Here is a 17,378-nt window from a genome sequence, read left to right as displayed (position 1 = left end):
CTATATCATAAACACTCTCATGGTTTTACAAGAATCTGTAGCATATTTCAAACCTGTTCCCCAGAGAAACACCTCATTAAATGAGACAGATAAACATTGTCTAAGTTCAGATTTTCACTTGGCAGTGAAGCTTTTCTTCAAAGCCCGTAGAGGAAGACAGGTTGTTTCAACATGTGATACAGAACATAGTAGAATAGTTGCTCTGAATCAATATAAGGTAAGGAATAACATATCTCAGGCTGCTAAACTTGGGGAAGTTAGTAACTTAAAAAAGAATCACTCTAAAATCTTTAAGAGAAAGTGTCACCCTTTATATTTACAGAATATCTAGTTCAAATGTGATTTTGGATGGAACCTGCGAATGGTACTGCAATGTCAGTAGAGATACTATTGTCAGTAGAGATAAGTAATCAATAAACCTTCTGGAAAGCTGTTTATTGCTTTCAAACAGCAGTTTCAGGCAGCTGACTAGAATTATTTAAAATCAAGGTAAGGAGGTCAGTAGACAGATAGTACAAAAGATGATAATGCAACTTTTTTTCTACATGTCTTTAAACATTTGGCTGTTTTGAATGTTGATTCTATTTAGAAATATTCCATCTGTCTACATTCATTTATTCATTATTTCAGTTACAGAATTGTACATATATGATTGTAACTTTAGGTGTCAATTTATGACTTAGCTCAATTACCTACTGCAATTTAATTGTGTTTTCAAAAAGTAAGTTTCATCCTCAGATCAAAACAGTGACATCACTGATATGGACATGTTCTAATACAGCAAATCTACTGAATGCAATTCTATTTCTAAATTGGTGACAAAAAGGAGTATTCAAATTACTTGTTTATAACATTTACTATTCTACACTTTTGTGAATACCTAAAATATGTAAAAATGATTCTTATATAAATTATATGGTCTTAAAAAAATGGGGCTTGTAATAAAAATTTCTAAACAGGTTAAATGTTGAGGTAAGTAGAGATGAGAATGAGTGGAAATCTGAGAAAGCTATTGTTTCCTGACATAATCTGCATCATCTAGTGGTAGCTGGAAATATGCTTAGTAACCCAAGCAAATGTAATTGGAATCTTGATGACTACATGCTCTCATCAAACAGGAAATAGTAAAAATAAATATAATGTACACAAACATGGGAAAAAAAATAGGACCATTTCTATTAAAAAAAAAAAAAAAAAAGTGGAAAAAATAAAGACAACAAAACAAAAAAAATCCTACAGGAATAAAGCATGACAGGCTGACAACAGTATGGAGAAAAGATAATGCAGTAGATACTTTTGAAACGTGATGTCAGACAAGAGATACAAAGGCAAAGAAACTATACCTGGAGAAAAATACCTGGAGTGATAAATAGAATCCATTTAACCATGGCTAGAACATGAACTGCAAAAGATAGAATTGGAAGATGCATTGTATCCATCCAGCAGTGAAATCAATGAACTTTCCCCTTTGTCATTTCAGATACGAAAAAATAATGCCACTATGCACCTCTGTAAAGGAAGCTTTAGAACAGGTCTATGCTTTGTGGTCGTGGTATTCATTACATATTAACTGCCATTACATAGACTCTAAAATTTCTTTCTCCTGCACCTGTGCTGTTCCAGGTCTCAGAACACCGTTGCTTCATTCTTTCCAGGTGCTCTGCTTTTCACTCCAAGTGAACTGTGTGAAAAAGAGAATGGTGTAATACTGTTGGAAAGCCAGATACAGGAAGAATACAATGAATATACAAAAAGGAACTCTGACAATATAAAAAGAATGGCATTGTTATGAATTGCATCTAATTTTCAGAAACATGAGTAAACAGAGCCATGGGCTTGATCTGGAATGAACTGGAATAATTCATATTGACTTAATTTGGGAGGACTGTGGGGACTTCATTACATAATACAGAAATATTCTGAAATCTGTATGAAGCAAAAATCCTACTGAAGCTTGACATTTATATATTTATTTTCTTTTGCAGTGAAAAATATTAAAAATAGTCAAAGGAAACCCTGAAAATGTACATTTGCTGTTAAATTTCCATGATTCAGATTTCTTATTTAAACAGTTCCCAAGGGCTATGAAATAATAAAATACCTTTAATCTTTACATGGTGGAATCAACTCTGATTCTAAAAGATGCCTGTTCATCATCTTGTCAGTGGTCTGCCTCTGCCCCCTCTGTAAAAACAGATATGCTTTTCTGAAATATCTGTGAGATTTATACCAAAAAAAAAAAAAAAAATGGGCAGGGACCCAATTTTCCTCACTGTTCATGAGGATCGAGACACAGACAGGATTGAATAAAATGTAATTAATAATGATGTACCTCATTACAGGGCCCAAAAATACTTGATCTTTCATTGCTTGCAGAGAAGGACATGCCCTTCAGATAGAGACACTTAAATTTCATTATGACAGAAATGAAGTGACAGAAGGGTCATAGTAGCAAATAATCACATACAGAAAAGCAAGCGAAAGACAGAGGAACAATCTCTATACAGGTGTAACTATGGCAGTTTATATCAGGCAAAAATTAAGCTGGCACTCTCAAAGTATATATTCCATTCCTGAAATTTAAACTAGTTAAGAAGAGGTGTATTTGAGTCAAAGGAGAAATAAAAAATGGTGACTGTGCAGCACCTGATGTTTGCAAACATGAGAAGGCAAGAAGAAAGAATAATCAGTAGAAAAGATACAGTTGTGCACATATCAGTTTACATCAGTTTCTATCCAATTTCTAGGACAAGTTACTGCCTGAAGCTGATGTACATAGGGTTGTTAACTAGTTACTTTAGTTGGTTGCTTTACACATAGTCAGAGAATATTTTTAAGCAACCAAGTATTATAATGAACTGAGGATTCTACTTGAAAAATAAGCTATGCTATTTTTCAGGCTGGTGAAACACAGATTGCTTTCAGTTATTTTTCTTGGCAGAACTGTTGTTTCTGTCCGTAGCCTGTCAAACTAGCATAGTACCCAGATGGTTATAAGGCTCTAGGGCACCTGTATAATTCACATTAGAGTTTAACAGAAATGTAGTGAGTAATATTTATATATTTACATTTGAGATCTTCCTCCATTCAAAGCAAAACACAGCTGTTACATTTTCACCCTGACCGTTATACTGTAATATCCCACTCAGCCAATGTCTCTACTGGTTGCCACTTTGTAGTAATGTTGTTGTATTTCTCTTCTTTCTAATCCTTGTAGAAAACCTTTTAATCTAATATATTTCCTATGGTCCATACAAGAAAGCAGTCTACCAGGAGATAGTTTCATTACATAATGATCTAGCATCATCATTTTTAAGGTATTTTTTATGTTAAAACTAGTATGTTCACAATGAAAACATAAGTATTTTAGATTTTAGTGGATACATACTTGCAGGGATTATTTTTTTATTATTATTATTATTATTATTATTATTATTATTATTATTATAACTTCTCAGTTAAATAAATATAAATGTATGTTTCATCTATTCTCATCTTTAATCAAGCATGACAGAATCTATATTTAACTTTGATAACAATATTTAGTAGACTAAAAGTTATTATATACACTAACACTATTTATATTAGTCACATGATTTAAAGATAGAATAGTGTACCAGACTATTTATACAGATCACCATGAATCTTTGATGGGAAAAAAAAAAAAAAAGTTGTTTAAGAAAAAATAAATTTAACTCTAGTTCGTGTGCCATTGAGGAAATGTTCTATGGTGATATGTAAAACGTGTTGCGTTCCTTAGAAACATACAGAAAAGTGTTTTAAATCATTAATTATGAACTGGACAAAGATCACAAATGTGAAGCAACAATGCATGGAAATAATTATTTTGTTTCAGGTGAACTGTATTTAATGAGACTTCTTGTCAGTGTTCAGTTAGATGTTGAAGGTGATGTTTGAATACAAAACCTAATATTAGCATGTTATTGTTAGGAGTTATTGTTGCTTGAAAGTTTTGTTAGGAAATGCTGTGCTGCCTTGTATTATTCTGATAAACTCTGTTCTTTGTTGAGATTAGATCTCTCCGTTTGGAAGGATGTTGTAGGCAGAAAATGAAGAAATTGGATGGAGGATTTTTGCATGTAGCCATAGTTCTTTTAATATATTAGAATATATGCATTAATCACTTCTTGTCCTTACTTGTCCTATTGAATAGACTTATAACCTGAGTGAATGTGAGAACTGTATTGCGTATTTGTCTGCAGGTTACTTTTAAATAAGCAAATTACCTGAGACAGTTTTACTTGGGTCCTTTTATTCATTGCTTTGCTAGAAGGACAACAATTTTTCTAGCAAGTATTTGAGATATACATTTTCCCCATACAAATGTTACAATAACATGAAAGATGAACAGGAAAGTAAAGATTGGTAATTAACCCAGGAAGTACAGGATTAAAAGAGAACTGAAGACAAGGATCTTAATATTGTTGAACAACAGTCTATAGATTGAATAGGCTTATTATAGTTGTGGAGTACAATGACCCAAAGCATAATGCTAATGTTCCATTGGCTCCACAGAGAACTTTACTACATCTCTGATCACTTCTCATTGTTAATGAATGAAAATACAGAAGACAATAAATAATAAATCTGGATTTTTACAACCTTTCTATTGTAAAAGTCAACAATGTAGACTATTTAAATTGTAATTATTGTAATTATAAAATTCAGAGCAGTTTTAAGTTTTAGGCAACAATGAAAACTCTATGTTGTTGTACAGGTGCATGCACACACATACACATAAAGAAGACGTAGAGGCAAAAATCACTAATATCAAAGGCTCAGGACCTGATATCAGGTTGAGAAAATAACTTTAATCAAGTAGCATGTTGATGAAATACCCAATAAACTGCAGTGTTTAAATTAGGCTACTAGAATCAGCCCCAATTTTATGATTGACTTAATTTCCATTATATCTAGTTTGCTTATTTGTCATCTGTTTCTTTAATATTTACTGTTGGCAAAAACTAAGATGATATCTAGCTTTTTTTGCTTTTTTTTTTTTCTTCTAATTGAGTTGAAGAAAGTACTAAATTTCATTAAATTTCTAAACAAGAAATATTTGCTGTTCCTCAGATTCCTCTGAGGATAGAATAAATTTTTTCTCTCATATATAGGAAAAAAAAAATAATTTTATTAGATGGATAGAGATGGGAAAACTGGACCAGCTGTCTGCACAAAAGTTCCTCTCCAGATCTGAAAAGGAAGCAGCAAATCAATCTGAATGACTGGAAGTAAGTGTTTCAAGTTCTAATTAAGTTGTAAATTCAGACTTTAAAGAAGTGCATTTAGTTTAAAATGAAAAGGATGCTAGAAAAGACAGTAGTGTTAAGTCATTATCGTTCAAGTTTGTGATGAAAATAGAAAGTGGAATAGCAAGTTAGAGGAAGTGCAGGTAAAAAGGAGTGCAACAAAGGTTGTATTGCTGGTTCAGCACCACCTGAAGGTCTTTGGTGAAAAAGCTGACTTCCATGCTTTCAGACATTTATTTTTTTTTCCCAGCTGTATACTTAACCATATCAGCAAGCTGTCAAAGCTTCAAAATCTGATTATTTTTTCCTCCTCACCTGCTTCAGTTCCCCAGTTCAGATGTGGGTACAGTAACAGAATAGCTGGCTGATATAGGGTCAGTATTTATCTGACTGTATTTAGCAGTCAGATGAGAGTAAGGAAGATGATGGTAAAACCAAACCCATAATGGAAAAAAATCACAGGAGACTCTGGCCTTAATGAAGACTTTCTTTTTTAATATTGCATGACACTTTTATTTTTTCCCACAGCCTATCTCCTGCCATTTAATGTGTGGCTGTAACTTAATTCTACTTCGTTTAAGTGATAAAAACCCTACAGCTATCTACTGCATTTGAAATACTTTCCAAATGCAGAACCAATAAAAATGACAAGATGAAAGAGTTAATGTTCATGCTTATACATCCTTAATCAGCTTCTAATACAGAAGATACTGAGAAAATGAATATAATATAAAAGGAAACATACTTTCCTGTCTTCTTCATTCTCTGTTTTTGCCTTTCTTTCACAACTCATTTTTTTATCTAACACATAAGAAAAATGAAATTCTTAAAGAATGAACTGATAGACTGCAAACTGAGGTCCGCTAACACTCCAGCTAACAAAAGACACGTAACACTACACTAAATGTGGGTATTCTATCTCCCTCATCATAGATATTTATATAAAAATTAAGACTATTTGACTGTTACTAATTAAAATAGTAGTATTTTTTAGAATGTTCTTCTCCAAAAAATTTCCTTGATTCTCTGATATCAATTTTTAGAGTTTACAGTTGTAGAATGTTAGCTTTTCATCTTATAAAGCTGGAACTCTTCCTTTTTGACTTTTTTTTTTTTTCTTCTAAAATGCCTTAGAAAAATGTTTCTTGCAAGCAGCCCCATGTGTCAGTGTCCTATCTCCACTAGAATATCTCAGTCAATATGAGGAATTATGATATAAAAAATTAAACTTGCAACAACAGAAAAAGCTATTTTGTTTTTTCATTGTTGTGAAACTCCCTCCCTTCCTTCCTTCCTTCCTTCCTTCCTTCCTTCCTTCCTTCCTTCCTTCCTTCCTTCCTTCCTTCTTTCCTTCCTTCCTTCCTTCTTTCCTTCCTTCCTTCCTTTTATTTTAAATTTTTCCTCAACATGCTTGTTAGTGAAGAATATAAGGAAGACAGCATGGAAACAGATGCAATTAAAGAATAGTTGCTACCTCATGCAGCATCTCAGTCAGAACCACAGATTACCTGATAATGGCAAAATCTTCCCCTAAAATTGTTGCTTATGATTTTGAATTGAAGATGCTATTCATTTTTCAGCTTAAAAAGTAAAATTGACAGGCTTCAAAATGCTGCATGTTGCTGATTAGTGAATTATCAATCACAGAATACTTTAAAAAGAACAAGGATTATTATTATTATTTTTTTTTTTTTGGTATTGACTCCAAAGGAAATAGGAAAAAAATGTTAGAATATAAATAAAAGTGAATAGTAATCATCATATTAGGCCTGGGTAGAAATGACAAAGTCAAATGAAATCCTTCTAGCATCACTGAGGCATCATCTACAGGCAGGTGCATTCCACAGTGGAGGGGAGGATCACAGCATACAGGGTTTTTTCCTGAGCCAGGGAAGCCCTAGCAGAGCACAGAGATACACCAGGGCCAGCAGCTCTCTGGTTAATGAGGCATGGGTGGGGTCAGGAGCAACAGCGGCCACCCCGCACCACACTAAAAAGCAGCCTTAAGCTGTGCTGGTGACCAGGAATGCTGCGACAAGGACTGATGAACAGGGCATGGTGGGTCAGCCAGGCAGTTTGCACAGGGCAGAAAACACAAGGAGGGCACCGCTTTGAAGGAGGGACGCTGGCCAAGTGGAAGACTGGAAGCATCCATAACCCGGCAACCGGTCACTATTCTGTGACCATCTGAGTGCAGCTAACAGAGGCAGTGAACAAATACAGTAGTTTGTGCAGGAGTTTGCACACAAGGGTGCAAGAAGTATCCTTCATCTCCAGTCTTAGTAGTGTGTGGTCCCTCAGGTACGGTTTTGACATGCTGCAGAGCTCATTCCCTGGTAGCTGTTGGAGTTGCTGTGTCAGAGGCTTCTACTCAAACAGACCTTCTGAGAGTAAAAGTAGTTCTTCAGGTCTCAGGTTGCAGGGAGTGCCCAGAGCCTCTCCACTAAGTTGGGGCTGACAGTCATCTCTTCTGCAGCAGGTGTGTTGTTGTTGATGTGTTATGTCACCAGGTCATGGAGTTATGGGAGGAAGTAAGCAGGCTGCTTAACATCTGTGAAGATGAGCAAGAGACAGAGAAGACATTGTTGGAGACCCTACAGCTTCAGAAGTCCCAACCCCTACACTGCAGCGGAGATGCAGATGGGCTCTGTGCCATGTGAAACATAAGGCAGTCATAAGTCTATAAAATATGAAGGCTGGAAACCAGTCACTACTCATTTAAGGTGAAATAGCTCATTTTCCTCATGAAGACTTGCAGTTGACAAACAGATTTAGTGGCCTCCAAGCTAAAGAAAACCTGGGCATGGCTTCAAATGAAGCAACTGACCCAATTGAATATGTGCCAAGAACGATCACCCAGAATTAGCAGCAAGTGATTGTTGTGGGTGTCTCTCTGCTGTAGGGGACAGAGGCACCTATCTGCTGACCTGACCATTTGTCTAGAGAGGTTTGTTGTCTGCTGGGGGCTCTAATCAGAGATGTCATGGAAAGATTGCTGAGTCTTATCCACACATCCAACTATTACTTCCTGCTGGTCTTTCACATGGACACCGATGATACCACAGGCAACTCAGAAACTATTGAACAGGATTTCAGAGCTCTAGGGATGGTGGTCAAGGCTTCTGTGGCCCTAGGTCATTTTGTCCTCAATCCTACTAGTTAGGGTAAAGGATAAGAAGTGTAGTAGATGGATTCTCCAAGTAAACAACTGTCTGTGTCTCTAGTGCTGGCAATAGAGTTTTGGTTTCTGTAACCATGGGGACCTGTTTGACAATTGACAACCAATGGGGAGAGATGGGATGCACCTCACTCAATGGGGCACACGCGTCTTTGCCAACAGACTAGCCAACCTGTTAAGGAAAGCTTTAAACTAGTCAAGATGGAGGAAGGGAATAGTTATGGGGACCACCCAGACAGCAAAATAAGGCTCAAGTCGGGATACCTCCAGCAAGTACATGCAGTCAAAAAAGCATCTACAAGACATGACTATAAGGTATCCTCTTGCACCCCTCCTGGGAAATTGGCATGTGCCAATAGATGTGCCTGTGCAACAATGTATGTAGCATGGGGAAGAGACAGGAGGAACTAGAGATCTATGTGCAGTCACAGGGCTTTGATGTCATTGCAGTTACAGACACATGGTGGGATAGCTCACATGACAAGAATGTTATCATGATTGGCTACTTGCTTTTTAGGAAAGACAGGACAGGTGGACAACACCTGTGTAATGGAACAGCTCAACCTGGAGGCCACCTCTAAGCATGGAGAGGACAAGAAGGTGATCAGGAATAGTCAGCATGAATACACCAAAGGGAAATCATGCTTAAGCAACCTGATTGCTTTCTGCTGTGGGACAACTGGCTAGATAGATGAAGGTAGAACCATAGACGTTGTCTACCTTGACTTTTGACACTGTCTTCCATGATATCCTCACAGGCAAGCTCAGGAATTGCAAGCTGAATGAGTGGATGGTGAGGTGGGTTGAGAACTGGCTGAATGGCAGGTTGCAGAGGGTTGTGATCAGTGGCAGAGAGTCTTACTGGAGACTGTAGCTAGTGATTCAGCAGTGACTTGGACGAAGGGACAGAGTGTCTCCTCTTCAAGTTTGCTGATGAAAGAAAACAGGTAAGAGTGGCTGATGCCACAGAGTGCTGTGTTGCCATTCAGAATGATCTTGACAGGCTGGAGCAATGGGCAGAGAGGAACCTCTTGAAATTCAACAAACGCAAGTGCAGGGTCCTGCACCTGGGGAAGAATAACCCCATGCAATAGTATAGACTGGGGACTGACCTCCTGAAAAGTAGCTCTGTGGAGAAGGACCTGTGTGCCTTGGTGGGCAGCAAGTTGACCATGAGCCAGCAATGTACGCTTGTTGCCAAGAAGGCCAAAGGTATCCTAGGGTGCATTTGGAAGAACATTGCCAGCAGGTGAAGGGAGGTGATCCTTCCCCTCTACTCAGCCCTGGTGAAGCCTGACCTGGAGTGTTGTGTCCAGTTCTAGGCTCTCCAATACGAGACTTGGAGCCACTGGAGTGAGTCCAGAGTGAAGTGCTTCATGCTGAAGAGACTGGAGCATCTCTCATATGAGGAAAGGGTGAGGGAGTCGGATTTGTTCAGCCTGGAGAAGAGAAGGCTGAGAGGGGGAGAGGATGACGCCAGGCTCTTCTCAGTGATTTCAAGTGATAGGATGAGAGGCAGTGTGCACAAACTGCAACACATGAAATTCCATCTGAACATGAGGAAAAACTTCTCTATTGCTAGGGTGACTGGAATGGTTTTGTGAGTTTCCTTCCCTGGAGATACTCAGAAGTGATGTGGACACAATCTTATGTGCTCTAGCGGACCCTGTTTGAGCAGGGAGGTTGGACTAGATGATTTCCAGAGGTCCCTTCCAACCTCAACAATTCTATGATTCTGTGATACATCGAAGTCTTTGCTTTGGATTTGTTTTGTTTTGTTTGTTTGTTTTTAATTAATATTTTCCAAAGTGTTAACTATCTTTGAGCAAATGTAATTGTAGTGTTTGTATTACAACTAACATTCTACAGAAATTTATTCTGAAGACTGCAGGGCACAGCTGATCCCAGCAGCCACCCTTTTCCAGGTGTCTCTGGACAAGTGGATTTAGGAAAGGGTAAAACACCACATAGGAAAAGAAAGGAGTGAACACAAAAAACTGTGAAAAACATCCATGCAAACACCAAAAGGGGAAGTGACAGAGAGTAAATGAGTGGCTGGGTTGGAGTTTGGTTGGTAACCAAGAGTGACTCACCACATAGTGGAAAGCATTTTATGAAGTAAATCTGATATAATCTTTAATAACAACAACAATAATAAGTCAGGCAAGAAAATAATATATACAAAAGCAAAAGTATATTCAGAAATTCCTGATCCAGTTAAAATTCCCATATGACCTAGACATAAGAAGAAGACTAAAATACTATTGCAAGACAAGTTTATAGAATGATTACAGACCATTCTGTTTTCCTATCTGACATTCAAGCAAGGTAATTTTAGATTATTTCTCTTTGCTTTCAGATTCACCAGAAGTTTATAAATCACCCAAGGCATAGAAGAAGCTTAGCCAAGAAATGAAGAAAACAGATCTCTTTCATATGTAGTTTGAATTTGTTCTCATCATAGAAACTAAGTAGAATTCTAGTTGGAGCTTAAAAATATCATCAATAAAGAAAAATATTATCATACTTAGACCACGATCTGCCTGTCCTTTCTGTTGTCGGTATCCAGATATCCTTCAAAAGCAACAAAAGAAAGTATCTTTCTGTCACAAGATTGCATGAATGACTGAATGCAGAAAGAAACCCCCTAGAAAAGACATGTTAAAAAAAATAGAAAAAAATAGAAAAAATTAAAAAAGTTAGAAAATCCCTCTCTCTAAAGAGAAAAATATGTCAAAAGCTGAAATGCTTTGCTCAGACTCTGCAGTATTCATATAGGGCAGAAACATCACTGATTAGTATCCGGAGACTACTGCCAAACTTATAGAGATTTATGATCTTAAACATCAAGGTTAAAAGAGGAAGTTTCACTGTAAGAGGTAGCACATCATTCCCCTGCATTATCAACTATGAAAGAGGGACACAAGATCAAAAGAAGTGGGGATTCGCCAGGGAGTTAGTTACCATGTTCAGATAGCATTTTTGTGCCAACCTTTTCCACATCAGCATCTTAATTAGCTCTCTTCTCAAAAGACAGTGTATCAACAGAGATTTGCTAAGTGAAGCAAGTTCTTGTTTCTGCTTCTGACATGACTGGTTATGATAGTGTAGGGAGTGAGTGAGTGAGTGAGTCAGTGAGTGAGAGGTTTTATGTATACTCAAATTTCCTCATATGAGTAATTCTCAACCTTCCAGGTTTAAAAAAGTGGAGAGAGATGTTAAAAAAAAAAAAAAAAAAAAAAAAAGCTGGTAATCTAGAAGTGTCTCTGTCTCTGTCTCTTATACATGAAACGTAGCATGATTCATTTTTATTTAAACTAATTTCAGAATTATTCTCCTATATTTCAAATGATTAATGTAATTTGAAGGATAATTCAATTTAAAATTAAAATATTGATGACATTCTATTATATCAGTGTCAGTCAATTATTTCTCCATATTATATAAAGAATAATGCATAATATAATTTACCCTTAAGGTCTAAATAATTAAAGATGACCAGAAATTGAGTAGTATTACTCATTTTACAAAGGAAAACTATACTGAAATTACTGAATACAAGCAATGCGATTGATCCTATGTTAAATCAGAATGTGTACCTGAACAAATAGTTTAATCAATTAGCAATTATAATTGTTCTTCTCAACATACAGCATGTGGCTTATTAAAAGACTGAACAAGAATTTGTTATATTCAGAGGAATAAATCCAGCTGAGATAGGAATGACTTTTGATTTTATCCCAAAGATATGCCTCACAACTTCCATCTTTTCTGAAACTGTAAGGAATAGCTACAGTATGCACAGCTATTTCATTAATTTAATTTCCTGCTAGGATGGAGAAAGTGATTACTGTGGCCAGTCTCACAACATTAAAAACTCAACTTATTTTGAATTCTTTTTGTTTAACTCTTTTTTCCTTGCAGTCACAGCTGCCCCACTGATATGCTTGTAGAGAGAATTTTCAGGTTACAGTGTTTATCTTTGAAGGGTAGTATCCTAGCAATCTGGTTGCATCTGCGAAGTACTTTCAGTTCATGTAAAGCTTACAATCCAAAACACAGAGATTTTTTTGTTTGTTTCATTAATACAGTCAAATACAATTAGTTATTTCTCTGTTGTTTTCATCTTAAGATTTTGGATGTCAAGCACATACTCTCTGTTTCCACATTATTTTTACACCAAAAGAAGAGATTCTGAAAATAGATCTGATTCTGTAACCTAAGAATCAAATTTAATATTTTAATAGTGATCCCATATGCATATTAAAATAAATAGAGAGATAAAGAAATAAAGAGATAATAAATTAGATGATCCTCACACTAAATAAAAATATACTGAAATAATGAATGCACAAATAAATAAATAATATGTATATATTTAATATTTTGTACAGCAAACGAAGGACACCTTTATGCCTGTTACTCATGGTTTGAAATCATTCACATTCATGGCAAAGGGTACTTTGCAGTGATACTCCAGGAAATTCTGGAATTTTATTCATGTTGTAGAATTTTTGTAGAATTCATCTTATCTAATTTTAGCCATTAACAAGTAGGAAAATAATATAAGCCATTTCTCTAGGTTACCTTGTACTAAATGGGAAAAATAGGTGTGATTAATCCCTTCAAGGCAATTAATTTCATCCTGAAAAACAGAGGATGTATTGTCATCTTGATGTGACTTTTTGTTTGTACCAATTACAAGCGTAAAACTACACCTTGTGGATAGAATTAATGTCATTTATATTAAGCCTCAAAAATATCCTTATTAATTATTTCAGTTCCAAGTAAGTACATTTTTACAACTAGTTTGGGGTTAGCTGTTTTCTAGCTACCCCCCACTCTTTTTTTTTTTTTCTTTTTCTTTTTCTTTTTCTGTTTGGCAGTTCTTTCAGAGCTACAAGGTACTTCAGCTGGTAATTGTAAGAAACTCTCTACCTGGCAGAGTTGTTGTCAGTATGGAAGTATGGAATTACATCTGCTGAGATAACTGTCAGATGTTTTGTTGCTGTTGTTTTCAGATGCTATAGTTATGGTATTCACCTAAAGGATTTTTATTTTATTTTATTTTAATTATCCTTTCAGGTTCAGGTGATGAACCAGTAGACATACTGGCATCTTAAATGACTTCAAAATAGATTTCTTTTTTTTTTAAGATAAGCTATTTTTTTATCTCTTAAGGTATACTGTTTAAACATATTTCCACTTAAATAGCACTGAACTGATTTAACTGTGACTGCACTTCTGAGAAACTGAATGATCAGTTAAAAGAAAGAGGCACTTGAAAAGTGTAAAAGAGCAGGAAATCAGTAAGAGTCTTGAGAGACAGAATTAGCATTTGAGAAGAAACAATACAAATGACACCTGAGAGGACTGTGAGGAAGGGAAAGAGAAAACAAAGAATGCTTACTACCAAAGGCAATGTTATGAAAACATACCTGATTTTCAAGGCAAAGTTGTCTGTTGAACTCAAATGCCATATACTGTTTTTTTCATATTATCTGGAAAAATATGTCAGTGATGTAGAAGGACAATATAGAAATGGTGTCTTGCAAGGACTATTTAGTTTAAGAGTTCATAAGTAATAGTCTTACAAAGACAGTGCCATTATATATTTAGTTCTTCATATAAAGATGAACCATTACTAGAGTGAAACATTTTACTGTAAAAAGCTGTAATTTTTAAATTGTGTTGAGAAGACAGAAAACAAATTATTTGTATTCCCAAAAGAGGATCAATGTATTCTGAGGGATTATCATTAATTTCACAATATTCCAGGTGATCATTTACCTAAAAAAAACTACAGCAGCAACAACAACAACATCAACAAGAGAAGTGTACTTTGGACAAAATTACTCTACTGAAAATAACTTTACTGAAATAAGAACATTCAGTCATGTGGCGCTGGCCACCTGGCCAATGAAGAATGCAGTGTTGTTCATCTAAACAATTTTTTTATAAAATCAAGCCTAAATATTTTAAGTCATATTTTGTAGCAACTTTAAGAAATAAATAAACAAAATATTACAGTGAAATTCAATATTTTATTTTATTTTATTTTATTTTTCTTCCCGTAAAGGACAAACATCTCATACGATGTTATAAAGCATAGTAGAAATCTGATTACACAATAGAGGTATATAAATGCTGCAAATGTACTGTGTAATAGACAACAATGACAAATTAAAACCACATAAGCTTTGGTGTCAACAAACAAAAGAAGAAGCAGAAGAAAGAAAAGTGGGATGAACAGTATGATCATATAGAAACACTGTAGGCATATTTGTGATGATGTAGAATATCTCAGATGATTGGTATGAAATAAATGCAAAGATGTCATGCTGAGATTTTGTAGTCTTTAGAATAAAAAGTTAATGCAAGATCAAAAAATACAAGATGAGGAAACTGCAGTAGGAAGTCTGACAGAAATTTCAGAAATTGAAGGAATAGGTAAAGAACTGCTGAAATTTGTGAACCAGATTTGGTGATAGATACAGGTATGTACTTCTAGATGTTTTTGTTTACTTTGCCCTTGTGATTCATTTACTCACACAATTGAACTTTTTTAAACTTCATTTTTATCTGCTTTTGGACTTGAGCACTTTGAATGAAGAAGCGTGTGCACTTTGAATGGAGAAGTGTGTAATCTGATGGGAACAAATGTAACCTGAATGGGAAAAAAAAAAATATATATATATATATATATTTATTCATATTTAGGTTGGGAAATAAGTAGTTTCATCAGTTCCAATCTGCACAACCTCATAATTACAAATATCTTAACTGTAGACCCACATTTTCATTCATTTTTCAAAACCTAGGATGTTACTGAGACAGGAGAACAGGTTTTTGGGAGGAGGGACTACCATATGGAAAGGAAGTACAAGAAAAGAGCAAACATAGAATAAAGCATATGAAAAAATGTCTGTATGGAATAAATCAAGTTAGCCTTATGGAGGTTATCTTTGGCCTCTGTTGACTTTTATTTATGTCTCTGACTTGCAACAGCCTACGTCTTATCCTTTACCAATCCTAAGGAAGAGGGAAAAAAAAAAAAAAAAGAATTAAAATGAAGTTACAGGAAAATAAACAATATGTGCCTGACTGGAGAACTTTCAATTTCCTGAACAGATAACCTTCAGATAGAATAGAATATCTTTGGTTCAGGTTATGAATATGCTGCCCTTTAAAATGGATGAACTTTTTGAGAACTCTTTAAAATGCATTGGCTGCTTCAGAAGTATTATATTATTTCCAACAGTAGGAAGTTAGTTTTGCATTGATTCAGTAATTCCCATACAAATAACAAAAAAATAAGGTCAACATTTCATAAATTGGGTGCTAGCTTGCAATTTTTTTTCTAAAATAAATTTCCAACATCATTTTTCATTTCCATTACTGTTATTGCTAAGGTAATGGGAAAATCAGATAAATTATTAAAAATGTTTTCAATGCAGCACCTTGGTATTGCTCTTATTTTATAAAATGATATAAAGAAATAGGATATGCAAATCAATTTAGTTACATTTACTAATATTGTAAAGCATATTTTTCTAGTAAAAATTTGGAATATTATTTTGTAGGTAATCAATAGATTATATTTTAGATACTGCAGTCTCTGAATAATCTGGAAGATTACCTAGTTATTACTATTGGAAGTTGAGAAGTTATTACCTAATTGTACTGCACCAACCAAAAGGGGAAAAAAAAAAAAAAAAAAAAAAAAAAAAAGCAGTATTTATATGTTACACAAGGACAAATTAGAACTAAAATATCGTGTCAAATAAAATTTTATTTTTGGTAACAGATATAAGAAAAAATATAGTTTTTTCTCTTTTTTTGTTGTTTTCTTTTTTTTTTCAAAGAAGGAATAGAAGAAAAAAGTAAATACTTAGAATGCAACAAGCATGATAATCTGAAATATAGTTATATTTCCCACACATCTTCTGTCTGGAGATGAACACAGAAAGATTTAAAGTGCACCAGGAAAGACTGCATATTTTTCAAGGTAAGTGGGTTAAAAATCGCATCTAATTGTAGCTGTTCAAATGTTTTGTTTGTTTGTTTGTTTGTTTGTTTTTCACAGATGTATAAGCTTCTACATTAAAGCAAAGATGTCTAGGGTTCAGTTCTATTAAAACTGAACAGACTACTACTGAGTACAGGTGATCATGCAGAGAATGCTATAGAAATTTATGCATGATTCAGGTATCTAACATAGCTAGCTCTTCAGCTTCATTTGAACTATCTAGAGTATCTGATGAGCTTCCACTTGTGTTCTGGAAGTGCACAGTTCTACCACTGGATCAGTTATGTCTGTCAGCCTTCAGTGGATTTCTTGAATAACATACAACATTTCAAACTGCATTGGGCATCTATGTTGAGGAAATTCAATCAAATATCTATCTTGATTTAAGCAGATATATTTAGAAATCTCCGTTTAAACGTCTTAATATATATGAGCTGATTTCCACCCAATATACCTTGGAAAATGTTACTGCCTTGAAAATAGGCTTAGTAGATTGAAATAGATTCCTTCAAATAGAAATAGTTGGTTGATTGCACACCAAAGGCTGGCTCTGACACATCACTAAGAATTTTTCTAATCACCACATTATTCCAGGCTGGCAAAAATAATACTTACATGCCACGCTATTTAAATCAGTATTGCAGGCATTATTGTACTCTGATCTCTGTATACCAAGACAACCAGGTTGGGCAAAATCATCTCTGAGATCTGAAGCCACAGGAAAGCACAGCACACAAAAATATGTTTTGAACTGATATATAAAACCTTTCAGGTAGCTATAGAGAGCAAGAAGTTCTCCCCTGACCTTCCTCTTCTCCAGACTCAACAATCCCAGTTCCCTCAGCCGCTCCTCATAGGACTTGTGTTCCAGACCCTTCACCAGCTTTGTAGCCCTTCTCTG

This window comes from Cygnus olor, chromosome 1 (assembly GCF_009769625.2).
Source record: "Cygnus olor isolate bCygOlo1 chromosome 1, bCygOlo1.pri.v2, whole genome shotgun sequence".
Classification (NCBI taxonomy): Eukaryota; Metazoa; Chordata; class Aves; order Anseriformes; family Anatidae; genus Cygnus; species Cygnus olor.
Note: the sequence above shows the minus strand (reverse complement) of the source record.